The following is an 8,535-nucleotide window of genomic DNA, read 5'->3' on the forward strand; positions in this document are numbered from 1 at the left end:
GGAGGAGTTGGAGCAGATATGGGCCCTATAATAAGCCAGCATTTAAATGATGACATCCAGTGTGAATTACAACAAACACATCCTGCCATGCAAAAGCTGCTGTTTTTGCTCATGCCTAGAAATTCTCACACAAAACTTCTCTTGTCACATATCTCCCACTATAACCTGGGACCATACAAAGAAGAAATGTCTAGGAAATGTAGTTTTCTAAATTTGACACAAGACAAATACATCTCAAAAGAGATTTTAAACATTGCATAAATCAAACATTAGGTTTTATAATCAACGCCAGAATATAATTTCTTTTTCTCAACTATAATAATATCCTGTATTTTCACTCAGTTTTAGCTTTCTACAATCATGAAATTAACTTGTACTCATCATTTCGAACTGTTGGATTCCCCTGAGGAAGGCGCCGCCCCAAATCACTCACCAAAGACGTTTCTTGATGCAACAAGCAAGAGGAATTTATTCAGAAGCCAACTAGTTGGGGTCCAAGTCTGCCCGTCGCAGCGGGTCTCAACGAGGACCCTGAGCACTTACAACTAAGTGGTTATATAGGATTTTCTGAGGCATTCAGCCCTAGAGGATTACCATGGTTACAGATTATGTTGTAGTAACAAGATAACAATACTACATAGCAAGATAACAATACTACAAAGGCAGTAATTTTTCAAACCTACGATTTCTGGGTTAGTGCCACGTCCTGGGGGTGTAGCAAGGTAGGGTCAGCTTTTATGCTTAACTAACCGAAAGGTTAGCGCTGCCAGCAGTCATGATTGATTAACTTGTTTTTCCAGAGGAGTTACCTGGTTTCAGTTGTTCCCTCTGAGTCATATATCAGAATGGCTTTTTGGGCTTCAAGATGGCTACTCTTAGGCTAACTTATTTCTCAGGGAGGTTGGGGTCCTACATTCCCCACTTCTTTTTCTGAACATTCTAATCATGGAATGTTGGTTTCTTCTTGTTGTGTGAGGGTATGATACTGTTGTCTCAGCATTAGCACCTGCACAGCACTTACTCTTTCTCTAATCAAGGTTATTACTCAATTTAAAATGCAGGGACCTAAGGTGAGGAGCAATATTGAAATAAGCAGGGGTCCTGCCAAAGTGGATATTAGAGTTGTAAGCCATGGGGATCTAGAAAACCAGGATTCAAACAGGCTCTGGTTAGCTTCTTGTTCTCGCTTTCGCTGATCTAATCTTTCTCTTAATTTAGACATTGAGTCTCTTACTACTCCAGTATGGTCTGCATAGAAGCAGCACTCTTCCTTTAGAGCTGCACACAATCCACTTTCTTTTAGAAATAGTAAATCTAACCCTCGTCTATTTTGCAGCACTACTTCAGAGAGAGAGGTTAGGGACTTTTCAAGTTTAGAAATAGACTGTTCTATAGTTCTCAAATCTTCATCGATAGCTATTCTTAGTCCTTCGTAATGTTGGTTTCCTTGTATAATTGCAGCTGCCCCTGGTCCTACTCCGGCTGCGACTCCTACTCTTAGTAATACAGCTAGAGTGAGTGAGACTGGCTCTTTTTTATACCTTAGTTTAGGTTCTAATTCTGCCACGAATGATAAGTCATCATGATACATTAGTCTGGGTACTAACTGGACCATGATACAGAAATCACAGGAGGAGTTGAAGGCAGAAGTAGAGACACATGGGATCACTCCAGTGTTACAAGCCCACCATCTCTTGGGAGGAGGGATTAAATACCTGTTTTTACCAGGGAAGGCTATGGGTATGGTCTCATTCTTTCTTCTACAGATAAAGACTCTAGCTGCTGCTAGGGAAAAGGGGCAATGACCGCTCTGGCTGCTTCGTGCTGAGAAGGGGGCGCAGTAAAGGGTGCAGCTAGGTCTCCATCACTGGTCAGTTGAGAGGGCTTCAGAAGGCTGGCGCTTCTATTCTGGGTTTCATTTTTATTACTATTTGCAGTTTTGTGGCTTCTAGGCAAGATAAAACAAATTGTGTTATTAGGTTATGTAGCAACATCTGGAGTTGGATTTTTTATTCTGGAAGGAGGCTACATTATTGAAACGATACTTCTCTCTAAAATCACTCTCATTTTTACTAGAAGTAACTAGGTTAAGAAAATAATTAACAGCTGGCTTGATTATTTGCACAGGTGCAGCAAGAAGAGCAATTGATTACACAGGCTCTTTTAAATATGCTTTGCTGGAACTTTTTGTAAGGAATTTCAGATTGAACTTTTAAAGGCCTCTTGAGGCCAGACAGCCAAGCCAGACTTGCCATCAGGCTTTACCTGCAGTACCTGTAGATTTGGATGAATTCTTCTCTTCTCGAGGTCTCTGCACCTGCCAGGAAGTGACCTTCTTTACTCACCTGGTAAGGCTGCTGGGAACTCTGTAAGCAAGGTACTAGGCCAGTTCTTCCAAGGGGCTTTGTTGGCTTTATAAAGTCAATCTTAGTTCTTTAAAGTTGTTCACATCTGAGTCTATGCACATGTCTCTCAGGTACGACATTCCAGTCAAAGCCCTGGTAGTATAACCAGTGTTCTTAAGTAGTCTTCTCACAAGGAAAGCAGATTCTTATTGAACTCGTGCAAATAAACATACTGCCATGGAATACAAAAACAGTCACTGAAAGTTTTTAAACTCTGGAGGGATCAAGTAGAGAGAAGGATGTTTCAATTCTGCTCATAAAGATAGTCATTTACTAAACTGTTGTCAGTTTAAGAGAACAAGGTTAAAACACTTTACCAGCAACATTTGAAACAAAAAGACACAAAATCATTTTCTTTAGTTTATGTAATCTTATGTAACTAATACCTGTTCTGCTGAAATCTAGTTCTTTACCAGTTTAGGGATAATACTATAAATGACAAAAGACTTACAAATGACAATGGTTAAAGATCTGATGAGAGCTTACTGTAAAACAGTTGACATAAGGAAATTCTGATATTTCTGTAATACAAAACATTTAGTAACAAAGTTTAGCATCATTCTCTTTGACAGTGCTTTCCTGGTAAATAAATATATATATATCAGATAAATAAGCCAAATTAGTCAAATACTTTCTCTAGTGAGAAAAAATTCTTCTGACATGTTCCAGGGGCCCTCTGGAAAATATCAGAGTTAACTAGAGGTAAAAGCACCTTTTTGCATTTAATTTTTTTAGAACTATCATTACACATTTATTGTCTATATACTCAGCACAGTAAACAAGATATCTTAAAAAGTGGGGCAGCAGGGGAGATTGCTGCTGTCAATTTTTAAAGACAACATACAGAAAGTCAAACTAATTTTAGGTTACTAAGCATTCTTGAGAGAATGGTAGCAGATGGTAGATTCTTCTGCTTTCATCTTCAGGAGGGGAAAAAAGCTACAATAAGAATTCATATTTAGCTGAAAGAACTGTCTAAACTCAAGGCAGAGTATAATATCACCAGGCATACAAAAGACTTGTTAGAGATACATACAAAGAATGAATATGGCTATAGTCAAATTCAACTTAAAAGTTTAAGCAGAATCTCAAATTTAAATGTCTCTTTCTTTCACACAGATTTTCAGATATGACCAGAAATATGATTTGAGATGAAAGAGGTCAGGCATTTTACTTCTTCATTTAGGGACTGAGAAATGATGACCTTTGGCTTACAATCAATAGCTTACAAACAGTGAAAATAATAAGAACATAACTCAGCATAAGTGTCTAAGACCAGATACAAAAAAGCAGAGAAAGTGCTTAAGTTTACAGGTCTTCCCTGAAAGCTTCAAGAATGTTTTACTCTTTAATAGTAGATATAAGCTGCTATGCAAATTCTATTAAAAGCTCTAAGATTATTTGCATTAAAAAATATGGAGAGTCCCCCATGTTTTTTTTTAAAACATACAGCATATAAATTAAACAAGAAGACCTGGTGGTTCTCAAAAAATCTATTACAACTTTTCTCAAAAGTGGTCACACGTTCGTCTATCTAAACCTTTACAGTGAAACCTGTTTTTCTGGGAGAAACATAATCTTGTCCAGATTCTACAGTTTAATAAATTTTGGTTTGTTAACTAAGTGCATTTAATCAGCTGAAAAAAGCTTTGTTACTATTCTACTTAGGAATTCAATTTTTCAGGCCATGCAATCATTTTTAATAACAAAATATTTCAAAGGCAAATAAAGGTTATACAGTTGTTAACAAACTTTAGCTTTTAGTCCCTTTAACATTACGATTTCATGGCAACTCACTGAGACTTTAAGCATGAGAAACTGCTGTGATCTTTCAACATAGAGAAATGCCCTCTCTATCACTTTAAGCAGTTCTAACCAGAACTCAAAACTATTAGAAACTTCAAGCTCCAGTGAACACTGAGAAGCAGGACACTGCAAACTGTCAAACTAACATTTCCTAGACCGACAAACTTACGAACACATTCTACAATTTCTGCAACCATGAGCTTCACAGCACAATCTCCCAGAAAACACAGAGCACATCTTCTCAACTTAACAAAACTCTAAGGCCTTAAAGTTACTACAAAGATTCTCAGGCTGCAGGTAGGCATACACACTGCAACACACAATTAAAAAGGTGTTCACTTGCCACACTTATCCAGTTCACCTACCTGCAACAACTATGCTAGCCTACTCACAAGACCCCCACTCAACACTAGACAAAGCCAAGCTTCTAAGCATTCTATTCTTAAAAGATTTAGCAGATAACATGACTCAAATGACTCTAGGTAAACTCAGGTAGCCGACAACTACCAGGACATGCCCGCCTCAGGCAAACTCAAATTAGCATTAATGCTTAACACTTTTTTATCAGGTTTTCTGGAAGTTTTAGAACACTCAATTTTCACAAGCGCTTGTCTTTAAATCAATTTCATTAATACCATCCGGAGGTAGAAAGATATATTCATTTACACACTTAGGGGGTTGTCTGAGTCTGTCCCATTGTCAGTATAACAATTATTAGGCACATGAAAGACACAAAAAACAGAGACACACACAGATTAGACACACAGCGGCCGCTTTTTGTTTTTTCTCAGATTTTCAAACAGAAACCGAAAGGAATCAGAGGGTTGATATTCCTGGCGCCTGAAAATCAACCCTATCTCATCAGATTCACCTTGCCAGAAAAACAGACGGGAGGCTACCAGGCGTCCCTGGCCTCCCAACCTCCCCGAGGCGTCCCCCAGGGTTGCAGCCTGCGGTGCTCCTAGTACGTCTACCGACCGCAGTCTCGACCCCTTTACGGGATCGGGACAGCTGCCAGACAGTGGGTACCCCTTTTCAGAATTCTGACCGGTCTCACTGAAAAACAGAAGACAGAACACAGACAACTCAAGGCGCCACTAATCTTACCTCTTCCTCCAAGAGCGACTTCGGGAGTGAAGCGGGGTGAGCGCATGATCCCGGACGAGCCCCCAAATGTTGGATTCCCCTGAGGAAGGCGCCGCCCCAAATCACTCACCAAAGACGTTTCTTGATGCAACAAGCAAGAGGAATTTATTCAGAAGCCAACTAGTTGGGGTCCAAGTCTGCCCGTCGCAGCGGGTCTCAACGAGGACCCTGAGCACTTACAACTAAGTGGTTATATAGGATTTTCTGAGGCATTCAGCCCTAGAGGATTACCATGGTTACAGATTATGTTGTAGTAACAAGATAACAATACTACATAGCAAGATAACAATACTACAAAGGCAGTAATTTTTCAAACCTACGATTTCTGGGTTAGTGCCACGTCCTGGGGGTGTAGCAAGGTAGGGTCAGCTTTTATGCTTAACTAACCGAAAGGTTAGCGCTGCCAGCAGTCATGATTGATTAACTTGTTTTTCCAGAGGAGTTACCTGGTTTCAGTTGTTCCCTCTGAGTCATATATCAGAATGGCTTTTTGGGCTTCAAGATGGCTACTCTTAGGCTAACTTATTTCTCAGGGAGGTTGGGGTCCTACAGAACTGTTTCTCCTATGAAATCAAAAACAATAATATTCCCACTTTATTTTTCCAACTAATATATTACTCATATCTCTGTTATATCTATTATCTTTTACCTTGACATTTTTTTGCTGAGCGTCATTTTGAAATACACTGTTTATGTTATCATTAACTTTCCAAATTAAAAATATAATAATGCAAGTCAGAGTAGGATGATAAATACAGGTACATATATATGTAAATGTATATGTGCTAGGGGCAATGTGTGTATTTCAGAGTGAGGAAATGTCCATAATGCCTTCTGCTACTCTCAACGAAGGTCTCATATTGAAGAGGACATATAGGTTGTGTTACTATAAGCACAACTTTGAGTTGTTTGTTATGATTTAGAAAGATAGAAAATTAGTTATTAAATGTCTAATAAAAATTTCAAAAACTGTTATGACTACTTGTTGGAGGAATAAAAATATTCTTCAGTCATTATATCCAACCAGACCACCTTGCCTAGAAGAAAGATTAACTCACTTAAACCACAAACTGAAGAAGATGGAAAAGAAAGAATAGTGGAGGGGAGAAAATAGGAATTAACAATTGTATGTAGGGAATCTAGATATTAAAAAATATTGGGGGGAAGATTTTATTCAAATAAATTAATTAAAGCTAATATTCCTTTAAAATTGTCCTGTCTACTTTAAAGTTCACCCTGTTCTAAAATTAAATGTTATAACATTGTGTCAGTTAATGGTAGAGCTTCCACTACAAATATTTGTTGAACATTATGAGTCCAGAAAGATCACTGGAGGCTGCTCCTAATATGTAGATTCCTGAAGATAAAAAAAAAAAAATCTGAAAAATAAATTAAAAAAACTAGAAAGGAAGTTAATTTACATTTGAAACTAATCAGTGTTCCCAAAACTCATTTGTTCCCTTAGATATTTTTATAGTCTGCTATATTTATGACTTTTCTCAAACCTGTGTTTATTGTTCTGAAAAATAAATGAAAGGTGTTGACATCTGGCACCACTGTAACCATGCCTTCTGTCGGATCAGAACGGTTATAATAAATGACTTGGAAGTGCTTGTCAATTGTATTTAAACTCACTAGCTTCAACATGTCAAAACCTGAGATTGTCACTACCTTTTCACAAATTTGAAATAGAATTGTTCAGAATATTTTAAAAGTTAGACTTTTTGGAGCCAGGATGGCGGCGTGAGTAGAGCAGTGGAAATCTCCTCCCAAAAACACATAGAGCTATGAAAATATACCAAAGAAAAATCTTCCTAAAATAGAGACCACAGGACACAGGACAACATCCAGACCACATCCAGACCTGCAAGAACCCAAGAACACCTGCGAAGGGGGTAGGATACAAGCCCTGGCCCAGAGGGACCCGAGCGCTCCTCCCACCAGCTCCCGGCAGGTGGAAAGAAACCGGAGTGTTTTTTTTTTTGGCAAGTGCTTTTTGGAAGCCTTAAAGGGACGGGCCCCCGTTGCTAGGGAGGCAGGGTGGCGGGACCGGTGAACAGGTGCCTGGGACTGGCGCCTGAGAACAAAGAATATCCCATGTTTCTCCCTGCGGGACCGGCGGACGGGTGCCTGAGACCGGCGCTTGAGGACAGAGGAAAACGCGCGTTTTTCCCCTTTTTTTTTCTCTTTTTTGCGAGTGCTTTTTGGAAGCCTTAAAGGGACAGGGACCCCGGTGCTAGGGAGGCAGGGGGGCGGGACTGGTGAGCAGGTGCCTGGGACCGGCGCCTGAGGACAAAGAATATCCCACGTTTTTCCCTGCGGGACCAGGGGGCGGGTGACTGAGACCGGCACTTGAGGACAGAGGAAAATGCGCTTTTTTCCCTTTTTTTTTCTCTTTTTTGCGAGTGCTTTTTGGAAGCCTAAAAGGGACAGGGACCCCGGTGCTAGGGAGGCAGGGCAGCGGGACTGGTGAGCGGGTGCCTGGGACCGGTGCCTGAGGACAAAGAATATCGCGCGTTTATCCCTGTGGGACTGGTGGGCGGGTGCCTGAGACCAGCACCTGAGGACGGAGGAAATAGCGCGTTTTTCCCCTTTTTTTCTCTCTTTTTGGCGAGTGCTTTTTGGAAGCCTTAAAGGGACAGGGACCCCGGTGCTAGGGAGGCAGGGCGGCGGGACGGGTGAGCGGGTGGCTGGGACCAGAATCTGAGGACAAAGAATATCGAGCGTTCCTTCCCTGCGGGACCGGTGGGTGGGTGCTTTTTGGAAGCCTTGAAAGGACAGGGACCCTGGTGCTAGGGAGACAGGGCAGCAGGACCAGTGAGCGGGTGCCTGGGACCGGCACCTGAGGACAAAAAAAAAAAAAAAAAATCGCGTGTTTTTTCTTTCTTTTTCCCTTTCTGTTCCCTCTCTCATTGCTGCTGTTGTTGTTTTGGTTTGGAGAGTGCTTTTTGGAAGTCTTAAAGGGGCAGGACAGGTCACTTAGACCAGAGGCAGGGAATCTGGGGATATCTGGGCACTCTAACCCCCTGGGCAGCAGGGAGCACAGAGGTACCTTACGGAGATAAATAGCCTCCCGGCTGCTCCCCCTCCAATGGGGCTCCACCATTTTGGAGGAACAGCCCCAGCCAGGCCAAGCCCACAGCAACAGCGGAGATAAACCCCAAAGCAACTGGGCAGG

General features: G+C 41.0%; 1 long non-coding RNA gene across 1 annotated transcript; it reads right to left on the reverse strand.

Annotated features, from left to right (window-relative positions):
- Window positions 1–441: 441 nt before the first annotated feature.
- LOC140845960 (uncharacterized) lies at window positions 442–5,904 on the reverse strand. Its single transcript, XR_012124916.1, has 2 exons — window positions 2,346–5,904; window positions 442–1,948 (listed from the first exon to the last, which is right to left on the reverse strand). It is a non-coding gene; the product is annotated as an uncharacterized lncRNA (long non-coding RNA).
- Between the last annotated feature and the right edge of the window lie 2,631 nt (window positions 5,905–8,535).

The sequence above is a fragment of the Manis javanica genome, chromosome 14 (assembly GCF_040802235.1).
Source record: "Manis javanica isolate MJ-LG chromosome 14, MJ_LKY, whole genome shotgun sequence".
Classification (NCBI taxonomy): Eukaryota; Metazoa; Chordata; class Mammalia; order Pholidota; family Manidae; genus Manis; species Manis javanica.